The sequence below is a fragment of the Vanessa tameamea genome, chromosome 13 (assembly GCF_037043105.1).
Source record: "Vanessa tameamea isolate UH-Manoa-2023 chromosome 13, ilVanTame1 primary haplotype, whole genome shotgun sequence".
In the NCBI taxonomy this organism is placed as follows: Eukaryota; Metazoa; Arthropoda; class Insecta; order Lepidoptera; family Nymphalidae; genus Vanessa; species Vanessa tameamea.
Window position 1 is genome coordinate 3,547,511 of NC_087321.1, and position 20,915 is coordinate 3,568,425.

Sequence of the window (20,915 nt, forward strand, 5' to 3'; positions counted from 1 at the left end):
CGGCATGAAATGTGACACTTTGTGTGTTATAGGTAGTTTTCTAAATTTCACGAGGGTAAAGCCGCAAATTTTCAAAGTTGCATTCCAAATACGAAAATTGTTTAATGAATTGTATTGCGTAGAAAGTCATTATTTTTTTATCATTCTAAATAACTTTTTCAAGTTTTTCAACCAGATCTATTTATTTACATATGTACTAACTTAGCATATGTTGACCAGCCTGTGTATCATGTTTGTAAATGCCTGTTGGACGGTTTAGAATAATGTCATACAGCGCCATCTTACGGCGAGCTATAACAACATGGGTAGTATAAAAGCCTTGTCCATGAAAGTATACATTTATATATATCCATTTTGATGAACTCCGTGGTGAAGTAGTGTGTACACCGGTTTGCATGGGTACGCCACTCCGAGGTCCCGGGTTCGATTCCCGGCCGAGGTGATGTAGAAAAAAGTTCATTAGTTTTCTATGTTATCTTGGGTCTGGATGTTTGTGATACCGTCGTTACTTCTGATTTTCCATAACACAAGTGCTTTAGCTACTTACATTGGGATCAGAGTAATGTGTGTGATGTCCAATATTTATTTATTTATTTATATATAGTAGTAGTGATAACCCATTTAAAGGAATTACTGATATTCTTAATTACTCCTCCAATTAAACTTAAAGTTTGGAGTGGGGGCGATAATAGGCCAAGCGGTCGGGATCGAACCCGCTTTTTACATCACTGGGCCCCTAAAGCATTGCGCTATTGACGCTTATGATACATATGTCAGGTTTCATGATCACACGCTGTCGAAGTTAATATCGAACAGATTTCATATATCGATTTCATATTTCATATATCGAATAGATTTAAGAACATCGATTTTTACATACACAGATTTAACATTTGAATGGGAAAATACGAGTGAGCTCAGATCCAAAGAAATAAACTATTTAGACATATACGAATCGGAACATGGAATAATAAAGGTATAATAATTTATATTAAAGACATTACAAAACTACAAGTGTAGTTTTTATTTTCACCAATACATTCCTTATTCTACCCCCAAACAGCAATCCTTAGTATTATTGTGTTCCGGCTTGAAGGGTAAGCGAACCAGTGTAACTACAGGATTATTATAAAGAATAGTTAATATTTCTACAGCGTCACTGTTGATCTATGTCCATCAGGTACCACTCGACAGTCCGCCTATCGAGTTAAAAATATATACATATATATAGAGCCGAGATGGCCCAGTGGCTAGAACGCGTGCATCTTAACCGATGATTTCGGGTTCAAACCCAGGCAAGCACCACTGAATTTTCATATGCTTAATTTGTGTTTATAATTCATCTCGTGCTCGGCGTTGAAGGAAAACTTCGTGAGGAAACCTGCATGTGCCTAATTTCAATGAAATTCTGTCTCATGTGTATTCCACCAACTCGCATAGGAGCAGCGTGGTGGAATATGCTCCAAACCTTCTCCTCAAAGGGAGAGGACGCCTTAGCCCAGTAGTGTGAAATTTACAGGTCGTTAATGTAAATGTATGTATATTACATTTATATAATATAATATATATTAAACAAAAAGTGATTCCTACTTAAATTAAATACTATAAACGTTTTTCATATAACGATGAATGCACACGCGACGTCAGACATTAACAAATACAGCCTCCAGTCTATAATAATAAAATTATAAAGATCGTCGTCTTTATAAATCTGAGTGACTTTACAGCCATATATATTGTAATTCAGGACCTCAAGTTACAATTTGCACTAAATTTATCATACAATAACGTTTGTGCCTCAAAATTATTATTCAAATCGAGCCGCATTAATCAATGCGTCGATAAAAGAAAATGCGAGCGACGACGCTCCTGCGCATAATAGTAATGTGACTGAAACTTTTTAATTTATCGATACTCTTTTCGTTTATCAAAATGTAACTTATTTCATTGTAAATTGTTATATCATAAATTTTTAAATTTGATTCGAAGTTATTATCTTTAGGAATTAAGTGTAACTATTAAAGACGATACATTATTTTTGGTTACTTAAGGTAAGTGTCAGTTAAGCGTAAATTTATTTCAACATCGGCCAGTTCATATCTAATATAACAGAAAAATATTTCAAACAATAATTAAAAATGTGTAACTGATTAATAATAATAATTATTATTAGCAATTTGATAGAGCAAATACTACGTTCCTTTGTGTATGATTGTTTATTAATTAATGAAAATAAATGTTTTTAAATACAAGTTCTAATATTTCGTAAGTATGTAATTATAATTGTTATTTTTATCGATATCGATAGATTACTGATCCATCACCGAGTCTTGCATCCTTGCGTGAAACACAGCAAGTGTGTGCGTGCCGACCGCGAGATAATGAAGTATCTGCACTAATATATTATAAAGTTCATTATAAACAATTATTTATTGTTAGCGCATGTTTATTAATAAGGCGACTCGATTGCCGGCTACTGCATGTTAGCGGATCTAGGGTTGTCAACGATTAATTTTTAATGAGAAATAATATTATAAATTTAAACATTTTATTTAAATATAATAATTACGTACTAGTATTATATAACACCTTAAGAGTGTACTCACAATAATTATATAGTAAATGTACATTATAGTACGCATATAAGGCTACATATAGTATGTATGTTCTTTTATCTTTAAACTTGAGATTGTTGTCATTAATCATATCTCATAAATCGTCTCATAAATAAAGCTATTATTATTATTAATAATAATAATAATAGCTTCATTTATGAGACAACAATGTCTGTAACAAATGAAATAATAAATAACAAATCATAAAACTAAAATATGCATACACGTTCAAATTAAATTTAAAAAAGTAGCTGCATAGCAAATCAAATCAAATCAAAATATACTTTATTCTAGTAGGCTTTTAAAAGCACTTTTGAATCGTCATTTAACAAACTATTTAAAGTAAAGCTACCACCGGTTCGGAATGTAGATTCTACCGAGAAGAACCGGTTACTCTTTTTCAACATCTAAATAATAACAATAAAAATAAAAGAACCAAATATTCCGGAATAGTCCCAATGGAACAATAGTTATTTGAACTAACCGTCTAATCATATATCTATTTGCAATTATTGTTAGGATAGAGTTCTGTTGATTAAAATAAAATTTTGAAAGTCGGACGGCAAAATGGCAACACTGTTGATACGTACCCACATATATTAAAACTATAAGAAGTAAATACATTATTTACACCGTGAATACACCGCCAACCATGGGATCTAAGGTATCTTGAGTCTGTAATTACACTGGCTGTGATATGTCATATGAAGGGAACTCTAAAAAGTTCTTTTACCGGGCTTACTTAGAACTGGCAGAAAACGTCACGTAAGGAAAAAGAGCCAGCTAACCCTCTCTTTCTTTATCTCTCTGTCTCTTTTTAATGTGTACAGTTTTATATAATGTTTTTTTATAGTTTTTTGATAGCAAATTTGTTAGTATCATTTAATATATGGCAATGGGAGCTCAGAGAGTGCATTTGTTTTTGCGCACATGCTTGTTAATCATAATAAGTATGTCCCGCTCAGTTCTCTAGTTTCTCTTCGAAATGGCTGATTTGACAGACATCGGTCAAGATGACATAATTACATCTCAAGTCTATGACTAAAACTTTTTTTAATATTTCGTTTTATTTCTTTATTTTTTTTTTCAGAAACAAAGGATCGTAACTAAGAGTAGGAGAGTAAGAAACAACACCTAAAAAAAAAAAATTGCTAAATAATACACAACAGAATAAGAGAGTTGTAATTTTTTTATTTATTGATGATATTAATACTAAAAAGTATGTATATAGGTACTATTAAATTAGAAAAAACGAATTTTGTTGGATTCCAAAAAAAAAAAAAATTACACTTGCTTTTCATTCTTTCGTTGCTAAACTTGTTCAATAATTCAACAACTAGCTCACTCGGTACTAAGGATGCTGCAAGACATTTTTACGAATGAAACAATTAGATGCCACTTTTAACTAAAATTTAAAAGAGAAAATCCCAAAGCACTGTATACAACAAACAGCGAATCTTACCACACTATACTGCCTTAGAAATGTAAAAGATTTGACACAACTCCATCTAATATTTAGAAGTAACAATGAACTCATTAATAACGTGTATTAAATGATGAGAGTTTGTGATAGAAATCTCCTCTTTTGATGTATAAACTTTGATTTTAGGATTTAAAGCTTTTTTTTTTTCTTTTTTAAACACAAAAGTAGTTATCGTAATTTTTTTAACGTAAATGTAAATGAAAATTATACGTGGACATGTCTGAGATTGTCCGAGTCTTCTATAAAATTCTAGCAAAAAATTAACGGAATATTCGACTACATATTATATTTAAGAACAATAATATTAAAATTAATTTCTAAAAATATTTACATTAAAGACTTACTTGTAATTATATACAAATAAAAATTTAAAATAGAGCCCTTACAAATCATGATCGCGTGCAACGATGACAAGAATACTAGAAGCATTTCTTTAAATCGCAATTACGATCCTCTGGCAAAAGTGAACCACCACTCTGTCACTCCAATCTGTCACCAGTGGAGGCAATAAGACAAGCCGTTATACTTTAAGTAAAGGCATTTGCACTATTACTCCAATATCCAAGCGCTCAAACTCTAAATTTAAGAAAGACATAATTTGAAATCAGAGATCGCTCCGTCTGATTACCTCCACTTATGACAAAAGTACGGTTCATTTTTCGTCAATAAAATCGGAATTGTGAGTCAACGGAGTTCAGCAGCTTGCAGGAATACAAGCTGCTTAACTTTGTTGACTCATCATTCCACGCAGTCACGATTTGTATACTTGTTCTGTTTTATAATATTCATTAATATATTCTTATTTAAGTCCTCAATGTAATTCTTACGTAAATTGATTCCTTAAGTGGATCTGTGTTGTGCAGATTGTTCCGAGCCTCAGACACACATTTTTTTAAAGGTTTTAAAGAGAAAACAATTGTTCGAGTGTCATTTATATAGTGATTTTTACATTCACCCTGTTACATAACATAAAACATATAACTTTACAGACATTTCCTAACATTTTGTTAATCCTAAACATTGGCTTTCTCTTTTAAATATTAATTACTTTTTACTTTAATTAAACAATATTATAAAAGATATTTCTAAAAACCATATCTGAATTACATAATTTATTTCGTATCTGTTTGTGAATATCCCTTTTTATCATTAGAATTATCTGTATTATTACTATATAAATTACTTTATTACTATGTAAATTAAAATATACTGTATTTAAATAAGCTATTTATAAGAATATTTGAATCGTAATTTTACAGTTACACGAAGAGCTAGATAAAAGCTAACTAATAAAAATTTTAAACCTTTACTTGAGGACGTTTCGTAAAATTGACCGAGTCGTCTCTACATGTTTGATACAATACAATGCAAACTACAACAAATATAAAAACATCTTCAATTTGAATTTCGAAAATATATTGCCCAATTGGCACAGGAACGTATTACAATTGGTTATTTAACGTTAGCGAAATAAGTAGATGGTACCTATCCAAACGTGCTCTGTAAAAATCTACCATCAGGAAAACTTCCCAGCGTACCATTTAGCATCCGATGTCGTCTATTAATATTACGCACAGTCCATTATTATATACATATATATTGAGCAACGAAGTTACACTGAAAGCAGTTTGGCTAATCAATCATACATAAAAAAAAAATTACCTAGGGTGCCTTAGTTTGTGGTTACCACCACCAGGTACCACCCACTCATCAGATATTGTATTGATATGATTGTTGTGTCCGGTTCGAAGGGTGAGTGAATCAGTGTAACTACAGGCACAAGGGACTTAAAATCTAAGCTTTCAAGGATTGAGGCGCAATGGAAATATAAGATACTAAGTAATATCCTGTGTAACCTCTGTTATCAAACTGTTCTAATGTATATTGGATGTGCTAGTGGTAGAATTTCAACCCACACATGCATGTTTTACTCTACGGTTAGACAAAAAGAATTATAAGCACAAATTTTGCACATGAAAGTTCCGTAGTCATTTAAACCTGCAATCTTTGGTGAAGATAGCAGGTTTAAGCAGATTCTTGGTGATAGGGATATGTGCAAGCCCGTCCTGGTTAGGTACCACCCACTCATCATTTATTCTACAGACAAACAACAGTTATTATGTTCCGATATGAAAGGCGAGTAGCCATTATAATTGTAGGCACAAGGACATAACATCTTAGTTCCCAAGGTTGGTGGCGTATTATAGGATAACATTTTATATGGGCGACGTTGAACACTTACCATCTAGCAAATCCACCTCTTTGCTTGTTCACGTAGTTATTTTGTAACAAAAAATCACGTATTTTAGCCACTGGACCACGTCGACTAATTTAATAAATGTGAAAATGTGTTCATTGGATGTTAAACCTCTTACCTTCGTCTTAAAAGTGTAGCTATATTAGCTGTATTTAAAAACTTTTATACTAAAAGTGGTTTACCGTTGCAGCAACGTATTTGTATTGCGACAAAAAAATAATTAACATCTATTAAATACCTATTAAAACTTATTCGATAAATTGATTAACTTAATTACGTTTCGTTTTTTTTTTCTTTAAATATTAAGTGTCATCATCGTTTTTTACATTGTAATTACATAACTTTATAAAAATTACAAGTAAAGCTGTAAATGGTTTTCAAACGTTTCATCGTTTTAGGGTTCCTTACGATAATATTAACAGGAAATATTGATGTCAAATTTAAGTTATATATAAACTAGTAGTAGTAAAAGTTACGCGCCCGTAATTTTAAAACTATGCTCGACGTTATCATACTGCCAACTTAAGACATGTCCACACGCCCCCCCTCCCACACACACACATACAAACAAACAAGCATGCATGTAAAAATACAATTTTTGATTTATCTTCATAGTATTTATTTCAGCTATAGTAGTAATTGTAGATATATATTGTCAGTTGATAAGCCTTTGCCTTGTATCGATATCAAACACGATTACCCCCTATTTGGTCTTCCTGAAGACAACACTAGCGCACTTTATATTGTTATTTCAACTAACAAAATAATAAATAAATCATTGAGTGTGATTAGAACGAACAAGATAAATTTCCTTCGAATGTACTATACATACTTAATAAATGTATATTAACCTCTTATTAATCTGTTCTTATTGTTTTTTTTTCCTTTAGTGTGTGAGCTAGAAGAGATCTTTAAAGCGATAAACATGCCTTCAATACACAGTTGCTTATTAATTGTGAAAAATCTTCCGACGGTTTTCATAAACAATTCAGACCCGAAAATAAAGATTTCATTTATTTCAAATATAAATTTCACAAAAACAATAAAATTATATTAATAAAAATATAAAGAATTCGAATGAACTACCTTTTGTTTGATATAATTTTAAATAAAGATACTAAATATGTTACAATATTTTATTTTGACCTCTCAAAATAAAAAAAGACTTGCGCTTGAAACGAATTTACGTAATTACCAGTTAACAGTAATAGCATTGTGAGGAAGTCTGGATCTCCTTAACTGGTTTCTTAATAATTAAACGACATATCATTATATGCACAGATGTTCTTTAATCATTTAAACAATATAATAAATTATAACGGGGTACCGTCTGTACGTTGCATGTTTTTCGATTCGAAAACGACATTGTACTTCGTCTTACGAAATATTTCTGTAAGTGACATTCCATTATAGTGAATTAACAGTCATTTTAATTATAGTTCGCTGATATATGAACCAAAGAGGGATTCAAATATTGTAGGTTTAATTTCTGGCCCTCTCAATTTTGACCATTTTCAACGGAGACTAGACGAAATCGTAGAAGGTTGTTATTATTTTAATTTCATTTATTCTCTCTATTCATTCAATATATCCGATGGAACAGCGATCTGTTATGAAAAAAATTCAGGTGCAGGACCAGCACCTCTTCATGTTTTTACGAGACGGAAGTAAATACCACGAACTATTAAACAAGGGGTTTCTGCCGAGAAATTTAGCTTAGTAACTGTGTTAGAGTTCTCTAGTTTTGTACTCCTGATCTGCATCCTTATAAACAACGCACTACACAGTCGAGGCAGTCACTACATATATACATAAGTTTAGTAAGAGAATCAAATACGAATTTAAGTTTTACCAGTGACGTTGATCTTGCGTATTTTTCCAAAGAGTACTCTTCGACACTCTCAGTATATAAACTACGTCTATGCAATCACATCTATTCATTGCTTCACTGCTGCGTAAAAGACTAACAAACAATCTTTGGAATTTATAATAGTGAGTTCTCCTCTTCAAAACAAGGTTCTCCTAGTATGGAGGTAAGTGTAATATTAGTAAAGTATCTTCATCTCAAAAGATACTAATTTACATTAATAAAACAAGGAACGAAGATGCATCCGATTGATTTGATAAAAAAAATATACAACACAAATACGACGGAGTTATGTGAAATTGGTATATGTGTTGCCATCTTAAAAAAAAAATACAAATTAGATTGTATGATTACCTATGTTTTTAAGTGTTTATGCTAGTGGTAATTCCACAGTTATGTAAATCTGTGATTTATTCAGCAACAAATAATTTTCTAAATTTCCGTCGGTTAAGAAACAAATGTTTTATACTAGACAATTTTGCATCAGATACTATAATAAAATATTTCTTAGCGTAGATCATTTAAATGTTGTATAATTATATTTTTATATTTTTCATAATATGTTATAATTAGGATGTACCAGCCCTATATCTTCGACTGTCAATGCTTTGAATATGAAAGCACAAAGGCTTTAGATCGTGCGGAGATTGCTTCGCTGTAACGTAATAAAATGTTTACAGCTACTGTTTTGATTGGCCGGGAATAGGTTCGATATTTTTTTATTTCTCGGCCAAAGGAAACACACTTTTTACATATTTGACTCCGGTACAGATTGTGATTTCAATAGAATTGGACATTAGGGAATATTGTTCTTGATAGTTTAATTGGTTCGTTCTCTGTAGTCACTCTATAATATTATTTATATTTTTTGTATTTAAAATATATGTAAATGTTACACAGGTTTCTATGTTGTCTCCCTTGATTTTTCAGTTTGGAGGAATCGAAATCCATCGAAATAAATGGAATAATAAAAAAAAAGAAACAACCGTGTTATCAAATAGTGTCGCAAAAATAACAAACATACAAAACACGTGAATTAGAATATTGCGGATTTTAAATCGGACGTTCATATTGCAAATTATTAAAAAATAATTATTTCTATGTAAATGTGCCATCGATTAACAATGCTGCGTACATAATATTGTTATGTAGAACTATTCCTTTAATACTAATGAATGAACTTTATAACTTGACGAAGTTAAACTAATAAGCCACGTATGAAGTTACCACTTATATGATAATTGTGCCTTAGTTTAAGATTTCTTTACATTTCAACGCCGATCATGTTTTTTTAAATTCATGCACGTGAAACATGGCATTTGGCTCGTATCAAAACTTTATAGAATGATTAAATTGATTTATTAGCTATGAAGTGATGGCAATGACGATTTATTGGAAATTCAGATAGATAATAAATAAATTTCCGATTTTTTTTAATTTAGCCTGATTGCAATTAATTACTAAGTAACCTTAAAAGGTAGCAGCGACACAATCAATTAGGCAGAATAGCTGGCTACAAATTAATTAAAACTACGTTTATGAAAGTCGATGCCCCGCACAAGTAGGCCTATATCGACCGTTTAACCCCACACTGGAGAGTGGACCGTTCGCAGCGTTCGATAAAAAAGTAAGGCGAAAAAAAACGCGCCACCCCTAGGCTCGACGGGAAAAAAACAGATAAAAATGGGTCCCGCTCGTAATTTAAATGTCGAACCAGTTGTCGATAACCTGGACGATATTTTGCATTTCTTTTTTAACGTTAGCATTTTTTTTAAATGTTATATTGTTGTTGGCTCTACATTGAACTAAGTGTAAAGAAGTCTTTGTTCTTTATAACTAAACTTACCAATCCGTTTGTCAGTTATACTTATATCATTAAATGAACTTTTAATATATAAATGTAAAACAATAAAATATTTATACAACTTAAATAATCAGTAAAATTAAATTAGATAAATACAAATCGTTGTATACATTACTGACATTTGAATACACATAATTAGATCATTGAAATATTAGAAAAAAAACGTAGACATTAAAAATTTTATAAAGCACCAAAGGTTATTAGAACCTGGAACACAACATAATTTATAGAGTACGTAGTTGCTACACACTGGACACACGCGCTAAAATGATTCCGCCGGACCGTGATAAGAGATCACAATACTATCTATGTAATATGTATTGTCTAGTTCCTGAAGATCACTGCCCAAATATTTTACAAAATATATACTTAAAAATCGAACACGAATCGAATAAAAGTAAAAAAAAAACCATAATATATAATAGTTTTATAGTTCGCGAAAGACGTCGCAACTCTCAAACGAAACCTCTTTGAAATTCATTGACGTCTGTTTCGTTCATTATTGCCCTATCGGTAAACTTTATTTAAGAAGACGCCAAGGATGTGTCGCGATGTGAAAACAAAAGAATGTCAAAGTTACAAACGGTTCAAAGTAGTTTTGAATTTAATGATAATGCTCAGACAATAATGCAAACATAAAACTTAATACAATATTTTAAAATTTGTGATTTCGATTTACGGTTTCCTTTGTTAGTCTATTTGAATATGTATTTTTTTAAGTTTAAACTTAACAGATAATACTTGTAAATCTTGCATAATATTGAAATAGTGTGAAAAAGTAATGTTTAAAAGTAGTCAATTACAATTTGGATAGCTTCATAGTCTAGTCAAAATAAATCTGCAAGAAAATTATTTTGGTTTGCAATTGTAATAAATTTAACAAATAGGTATAGCATTTTGGTTATCTCTTCAGAACCTCGGAGTAAATATCGCAATATAAATAGTAATTATATTGATTTATAAATGTCTTTTCCGTAAATTTGTTCGTTAGATCCAAATCACAAATTATATTTTCGTTAATCGATTCAATCATTTTCGAACAATACAAGAATTACTATTAATTAGTAAGACGTTACTTTAAAACGAAACACAGAAACAAATGTACATATAATAAAATTGATTAAATACAAAATAATTAATTTATTATTTATAATTTATATAAGTATGTATATTCGAAAAACCAAAAGAGTTCGTTTAATTCTAAAGCGTTTCCAACGTATGAACATCATTTCAAATGAATTGATGTGTCTAATAAAACCGGGAAACAAAAATCTCACCTAAACCTGATTTATATTTGTTATTAATTTATTAATGCTATACATAAATCTGAAACTTACACATTGACAGGATATATAAATTATTTGCTTCATGCATATTCATGAAAATGTCAATTTTTGCGTTATAACTTAGGCTCACGTTAGACTAACCGACCGACGGGTCGACAAAAATGTCTTACAAAACACTTAGATATAAATTAAATTCAATATACTCATTACAATGTTGATGCTATCAGATAATGTCAGACTGGCGATGACGTCACGAAAATATGGTCTCAAAAGACTTCTTATACGTAAAGTTTCTCAAAGTTCGGGCAGTTCAAGGTTGCTTATACTGACTACCGGCAAAGCTCAAAGCTATTACGCAAAATAAACAAATCTACTAAGAAGAGGAAGTGAGTTTAGTTGGTTCATCTCTACTGTAAGATAAATATTTAAATAAAATTAATGTAATTTTTGAATTACATAAGTCCTTTCAATCATGCATTAGACTAGAAAATACATAGAGACCACGTGGACAAAAGACAAAGTCTGTTATAATTACATATGTATGTATTTATGACCCTTTAGTTGGTGGCAGGGCTTTGTGCAAGTAAGTCTGGGTACCACCCACTTTGTTCTGGTTTGAAGAATGAGTGAACCAGTATAACCACAGGCACGAGGGATATAACATCTTAGCTCCCAGATAATTTAAATATCCAGTTAAAAACGCATCATCATCTGGTGACCTTTTTGCTTGTCCAGCCATCTTTATTATAAAGAACCTTTTATATAATAATTTGATTACTAAGCCTACGACTACAAGTATTTTGGTGTTATTTTATTCTTTTCCTGCATCTCCTAAATAATTACCAAAAATGTCTCATGTTGCCTTAAACGTTTACCGTCTTAACTACAGAAGTTTTTCTTTAAAAAGTTAATATATATTCAATAGTTAGAAATTAATTAGTAAATTCTCTATAATTATGTATTCAGCTTTGATTATTTATAGGTATGTCTAGATAGACAGGCAAACTTGAGAAAGCGTCGAAAAAATTAGTCACCAATACTACTAATGATACGCACACTAGTAAAATTTTATGACGTATGGCGATTGTCAAACGTAGCTATCACGCACACCAATGTAATGAAGTTGGCTCGTTGGTTTCAATTATTTTGTAGTGCGACACTTTACCTAGATATATGAAGGTATTCAGTTTGAACGTAGCCTTATAATAGCTCCCCTTAAGATGCCGTTTTAATTGCTTTCACGTGGTCTTGTTATACAACTTATCATATATGCATTTCTAAATATTTCTTTTATATCTGTTTTCAGTATCACCACCACCTTGAATAGATGTCTAGGAATATTACGCGAGTCAATTTTTTTATTTGATTCCTATCTTACGAAAAAACTTATTCAGCCCTGCCATTTATAACAGTAAAAATTCTATTGGTTTCGCTTAAAGTGCAAACGTTCGATATTTAAAAAAATATTTTTTTGATGAGAGTTGTATAAATGTGTAAATAAATATTCCTATTTACTTTCGTAGTAAGTAATCAACTAAGAGGAATGGCCACGACAACAGCCTCAAGGAAGGAACCTGTGACTTCCACATCGCTAGGTCTTTATATGCCTTAGAGTTATTGAGAATTTAGCGACTATTGCGACTGATGATAAAATATTAATATTTGAAAGTTAAAATTGCGTAGTTTATGTATTTGCTCCTAAATACATTTATGATTATTACTTATTATTATTTATTAGTATAGATTTAATTATTTTTATATTTATATATATGTATATCACCGTAGAAATGTAAATACCGTTAGCTTGTTATCTATCTCGCGAGATTGTAAACTGCCGAGATACTGTGAACGGTGATTTAACTCAAAATAATTTTATTTTGAGTTAAATCACCGTTTACAGTCGAAAATTTCGTTAGTTTATGATATTTCGGTTAGTTTTTATTATTTAACTTTAATAAGCTTCGGTATATTACAATCTACCGAAAAGTAATGCGTTAAATTGTAAGCAGTATGTTACGGTTCACAATCTCGCGAGACAGATTATAATCTAACGGTATTAAATTTGCTTAAAAAAACATGTGACAACATGTGAACACATCAACCCACCACCGCCCATAATAGAATAAACTCCCTCCTTACGAGAATAAAAGTCCTTTTACAATTAAATTGTTTATATTTTGTACAAAAATCAACGAAGACGAATTCTACGCATTCTTATTATTAAGATATTATCTTTCTAATAAAATCAAAATGATAATCGTACCCATTACTATCCTACTTAAAAAAAGATACAGAGAAATTGAATAATAAATATAAGGCATAGATTGTCCATCATAAGTTGTCCCCGTTACACCACATGACTCAGAAATAAACGGTTATTTTCATCAATCAAAGACGTTAGACGTCGACCTCCTATGTCAAGGGTAAAGAGCGTGCCAGTATCAGTTGTAATAAATAAGCCGTTGACACATAAACTAAAAGAAAAAAACGTTTTGTTATTGCATGTTATCATGCAGTTTATATAAAAATCGAATATATATATATATGTCCAATAGACGCTTGATGTTTGTTAACAAAATCAAAATCAAACTATACTTTATTCAAATAGGCTTTTATCAGCATCTTGTTTGGAGCCACCGATTTGGAATTAAGATTATAACGGCAAAAAACCGGCAATAAACTCAGCAGTTGCTCTTTTCCAAAATTTGAGATACATTATCTTACTTAAACACAATTGTATATACAACATATCCATCCTGAAAGTCAACAAGTATTCGCTCCACGATTCTTTATCATCTGTATAATCTTGTGTGGAATATAGTTAATTTATTAATGTTTTTTGAATAAATTATTGTAGTTTATAAATCGGTAATGTATATTGATCCATATTAACCATTTGATTAAAATATCCATCATTATCTCGGGACATTACATTACACGAACGTGTTATTTACAGCGGCAACATCAAAGGCAACTAATTAAAGGAGGTTTTTCATATTTTTTCATATATTTCTGAATTCAAAAATATCTTCCATCTTTATACCTTTATATATCTTACATCCTAGATTTACTTCACTCATAAGATGATTTTAAAACGATGATCGAATTGTGCAAATATATATATATTTATAACAAAGTTATGTCTCGTACCTCCGTGTTTCAGAAAACACTTAACCCCATCGGTTTCGCGCCAGGACTTTCTTCGCTGTCATATCATATAAAAATGTAATTCTACTTTATTGACCTTACACTGTAATGAAAATGGTTGAACAGAGTAATTACCTACCTACCTTGCCGGTTCTTCTCGGTAGAATCTACTTTTCTTAACTGGTGGTTATATTTAATTCAATATTTTAACAAGACGATTCAAATGTCGGAAAGTAAAGGATCCATCTTTAATGCGTACACAAAATATACTACTGTGTAAAACTCGTATCTCTAGTGCAGTCAGCTAGACTATAGTGAGAAAAGCCGCACTTGCCTTCTTGTCTGAAATTAGAAAGGTAATCTTCTGTGACAGGAAATCAATACATACCAAATAATAAGACAAAATCACTTGAAGTCGATATGAACTACAGATAATGTCGCTATTCGCTGTTTAGTAAACATATTATATAATGATAATGATGATAAAACTTTGTTTTCATTAACTACCTTCCCTTAAATTACTACAGCAAGTTTTGACAAGTTACAAAAGATAACACTAAGTGTGGATTATAGCACTGAGTCCTAAACGTCCCACTGCTGTGAAGACCTCTTCACCAGCTTGAGGAGAATGTTTAGAAATTATTCAACCACGCTATTTCAAAGCGGGTTGAATATACATACAGGCAATTGTCCTCACAATGTTTTCCTTCATCACCAATACAAGGTAAGATTTTATATTTTTATGAGTACATACGATCGAATACCATTAATTAGTCCATTTGGTTATCAATATTTTATAACATCGGTAATAATTGCGGTCACCACTGCCCATAGCATTGGCGCCAAGAAATTTGACCCATTCCCAACATCACCAATGCGCCACCAACCTTAAGAACTGAGATGTTATTTCCTTTGCGCGGAATACACTAATGTTATACATTTTTCCTCTACAGGCTAGCTATATGTTGTATGTGAAACGTACGCCATTGATTTGGCGCAATACCATCGGTCGAGATGCCGAATAATCCATGGCATTCATTACGAATTCGCTAAAAATACATTTTGAATGGCGGTGATACCGTTATCGGAACTTTGTAGTTAAGTGGTATAGTGTGGTTAATAAATAAATATAGAATAATCGAGAACCATTTGAGTCCATAATACAATCGAGCCATTAGAAAGTGTTATGGAATATGTATATCGTATGATTGTTTATCTTTATTCTTCGATAAGAATTGACTATATACATATATGTAACGTTTTTCCAGTTTCTTTGCATAATATATGCTTAAAAGCATTAGAGCTATTATGTAAGAAGAAACTCGAAACTCACCGCAGAATACGAGCGTGAAATGACACAAAATCGATATACGACTATAATATTAGATCATTTGTTACACAAATCACTGTACGTCAATCGTCAACATTTCACGAGTGGGATACGAAGTGAGTTGAAAAGTGAATATTTTGTGTATCTTAATAAGATTTTAAATTCAATTGTTGACCGTACATTGGAGATTAATATTTATTGCTAATGTTTTTGAGGTTAACAACTGACAGTTTTGCGTGACAGCTCTAGGTATGTGCGTCTGCGATCTGTTAATTACTAATAATAATATTAGTATATACACATACTCTCGTCTCTTTTTCATATACATGTGTTTACAAATCTATATAATTAACATCTAGGGGTAAAAGCCGTGATATTATAATGTCATAATTAAATTAAGATAACACGGACTATTTACAATGTGACCGGATGTATCCAGCGGAAATACAGTTTAACTGAAATCGGTCCGACATATAAATAATATTATACTGAGATAATTGACGAATTTCCGAACGATTGCAATGTCGCTTCGACAATAACATTGGTAGTGATCACACGGATTATAAAACAAAAGACGGATGAAGCGCACGGAACGTTATTGTGAAGCTAAAAAAGCGGTTACAAATTCCCGGTATTCATATGTTATTTAATATTTATTATCTGTACTAATATTATAAATGTGAATGTAACTCTGTATGTTAGCTCTTCAGGCTTAAACCGCTAAACAGATTTCGATTAAATTTGGTGTGAAGATAGTTTGAGTACCGGGCAAGGACAGAGTTATTTGTAATTAAATTAAAAAATATATTCATAACTGATCATCTCCAAGATCCCACATATATATATCCCATACACATATATATATACATTATGTATAGCCTATTTTTTTATAGATATATAATAACATTTACGGACATATTTTCTCTAAACAACTTTTTATACATTGTTTTCATGTGTTTAGATCAAAGTAAAATTGGTAATCCAAGTGTCGTTTTGATTAGCATTAAATTTCCTGTCATAAACTGAATTGTCTAGGTTACGGTAGTACATGAACTGTTGAATTTTTATATAATACTACTGAATATAAACTCAAGAGAACTTATAAATACTAAAGTAAAAATTAATAGAATATTACGATTATGTATGTAAAAACAGTAACACTTATATAATAAACTAATTCACGCATTAACAACTAATTCAACATCTATTATTATTATTATACGAATATACGTAATATATTATACTCATATGTTATACATTTTTTGAGATATTGCTTGTTAGTTTTTGTAGTCAGAGCGAACATTTTCTATACAGTTCTTTCTAAGCAGATTACGTCAAAACTATATAAGTACGTTACAAAATATGTTTGTATGATTTTAAAATATCTGTATATATAGTCTAGAGAAAAGTCCATGTGAGAGTACGCATATAGGTATGCGAATAAAATAGAACATATTCTTAATTTAAAAAAAAATCTTTGGTGAAAATTTTCCCATTAATACTGCAATTTAGACCAGTAGTTTTAGAGATGAAATCCCTCACTTATATGTAAATAGTTCAATGCTATTGAGGAATTAATCAGAAATTAAAATCTTTATTTCTCTCATTCAAATAAGCAGATTTTAAGAGAATAATTAAAATCAAATCAAATCTACCGCTTATTTGGAATGCAAATTATATAGTCTCGTTTATAAATATAACTATTTAGCATATATAAAAACACGTATTCAGTATTCCCGATTATATCTCATTTATGATATATACAACTGCTAATACTCTTTAATTTTTTACATTATTAAAGATCTGCAAGATTTAATCATAGAATCATCTTTACCTTGATACTATACTACTAGATAACTTGCGGAAAAAATATCATGCAGCATTTGCTATACAACGTACAAGGCATGTACTCGATTTGAAGACTGCGACTAAATATAATCCTAGATTATACAGGGGGAGCAACTGACGTGCCATATGCTTACACACTTACATAATATAAATTACCATCTCGAACAACATCGCAAAATGTTCCTTCATTGAATCTCATCTAGCCCTCTACAATTCGCATACACTGACCTAGTGAAGCATAATAATAGCGCTAAGTGGAGCAAATGGCAGCACCTATCCTGGCATTATGTGCAGGATCTTCTAAACATAGTCACAATGGCTCGTCATCATTCAATTGTGCCAGTGGAAATGGGCCGTTTATCTACAATGGGACGATCGTTTCATTGCATTTCTTTAATTTTCATACATTATGTATGGGGAGATTACGGTGTATTTTGGATTCGGAGGATTTGATTGATAAGAAAAATCTATTAAAATTGCCGCTCCAAATTGCGTCCATAACGATTGCTAGTAGTTGTCATTGTTTACGCGATAAAGGCTTTGAGGAAAGCAAGAACAATGTATTGAGCTAAAAATAAACTTTAATAAACACTACTCAGACGTCATTATGCTGAGTTTAATCGAATGAAGAAGAACCGAAGAAGCACTAGCCACAATCTAAGTAGTTACTATTATTATAAAATAAAATATATAGTTTACTTATTATGAGTCTAAGTCATCATGATCTCATCCTCATCATCAGCCCATATTTGTCCACTGCTGGACATAGGCCTCTCCAAATGCACGCGACTGTGGTTATTGCTTGAGAATCTGGAATCATTTAGCATCTGAAAATTATAAACTAATTCAAATGTTATCAATAATACATTCAATAAATTTTTGCCTATGAACATATTTTGCCTTAAGTAGTACTAAAAGTTTGTTTTGGTTTATGCGCAATTCCATTTTATTCATATTTCAAAGATCGATACAAGACAATCTAATTAAAATTTATTTATTTGTTAATAAAAAAAGCTGCATTCAATTCATAAAATATGTTTCTAAATAAATAAAAAAGTCGGTTAAATTTTAATTTATGGTTAAATATCTAATTATAAAAATGAATAAAAAATTATTCAGAAAATTAAGTCAAGTTCTACCTTATAAGTAAACTGATAGACTGATCCTGCACAGGCGGTATAATGCGAGGGTCACATTAACGAATCCGCACTACACCAGATACGATTGACGAGGACAGATATAAGTGGTTCTCTTTCTTAGCGCTGGCAACATTGCATTATATGGAAAAACGTAACCTACCGGTTAGATAAGTACCTCTACCATATATCTCCATGATAAAATCATATTCAATTTAGACCAAATCAAGAATAGCACGTATAATTTAATTTAGGCAATTGTTATAAACGAGTGCAGTGCTATTCTGAAAAAACTCATTTCGTATCTCACTCGTAAAATATAGAAAACGGCGATGAATATATCCTTTAATTATAATTATATAATAATCAATGCCGCATATTACTTTTACGATTTCAAATGGTGTTCTGAGATGAATTTTGAGTTTTTTCTTACAGAATAGGTTTACTCGACTTGATTTTCTGTAAATACACTGATATAAGATATATTAGACATTATTAAAATAAATATACTTTTATCTTTGTCATATATGAATAAGTTATTCCTACAAACATTGCATTTAGTTTATTTTTTGAGAATTACTAGTTTATTAATAACTCTTTATAATAGTTAGGGGCTACCCTTAACCATGAACATTTGCTCGGGAAGAAGTTAAAACCATTACTAACAACATCAATACGCAACAAACACGGGATCTAAGATGTTACGACAAATTATGTGCCTTTTTTCGCTGGGAAATTGCATTACGCGTTTCCCCCGCGTGAAATGTTAGGTATGTGGGACTCGACGTTGCCCAGGACAACTAGTACACCGGAATCCCTACTAAGAAACCAGCTGTACCCTCTCTGTCTCTTCATACTACTATGATGTCATATTGTGTGCCTATGATAACTGAACTGAACCGACGATTACGGGTTCAATATAAGGTGGAAATCGCGGAAATCGTGAAAATCAAAACTGGAATGGGATGAAAATCTGCCACATCTGTAGCTAAGGTGTGTGCTGATCAGCATGTTGCAAAGAACATCAAACCTTCTCCGATGGACCATTTAGGTTCTTACTTTTTCTAGTATTTCAACCGGAAATTAACAATAAGTATAAATATTTACGTTAGACGGTACCCACCCAGACGGGTGTTCAAAATGATACTACTGGTATTCTTCCTCAACATTATTTAAAACATTATTTACAAATGATAAGTCAAAAATTGTAATTTTGTTAGACACAGTCTATAAAATACTTTACAGCAATTTGGACTCGCCACAGATAAAACATATAGAATCACGTCGCATTATAAAACATAACGCAATTTAGATCATTTGATCACAGAGCTACCTCTCTTTGACAGAGGCCCTTATACATTTTTATCTCGCTATCATTTTAGCCGTTTCCAAATAAGCTCATTTATAACGCGGGGGCTAAACAAAAAACAAAAATTTGAATAAGGAGGACATTATTTATCGCCGCCCCAATGAAGGCCGTTAATGTGATTTTTTAATAATAAAAAAATACACGAGCCAGCCAAACGAGGATCATGTATCATCGCCGTTTCGACCAGTCATTGTCCCCGAAAAAATATTATTTTTTATTTACCAACCTACGCTACAGTAAACAGCGAAAGTATACATCAAATTAATCACGCCGTAAAAAATTTACCCAATCGTTTAATTTGAATGCTAAACGAAAAACTTTTGCTATCAACCTTTTTTATTTTATATGTTATTCTACCAAATGTTTCTATTGGTTACTGCAACTTCCAATTTAAACATATTTAACAAAAACTAGTAATTATGTCCTAATACTAATATGTAAGTTGGTAGGTATAAACATTTGAAAATACAAAACAAAACGCACTTCGCCAATAAAACCCTTCCCTTGCCTAATTAAAAAAAAATTAAAAAAAAAACGCTCCCTCAGAACCCGCGTTGTCACGTTCCATATTCCCGCGTTAATTACACGTCATTCTTTTTTTCAAAAAGCGCGCCAATGACGCGCGCAATTAAAGCCGTGTACAGACAACGGGAAGACGCGACATAAAGCCGGCGTACACAATGCGTCCTCGGCGAAATTCGCCGCAGGGCCAG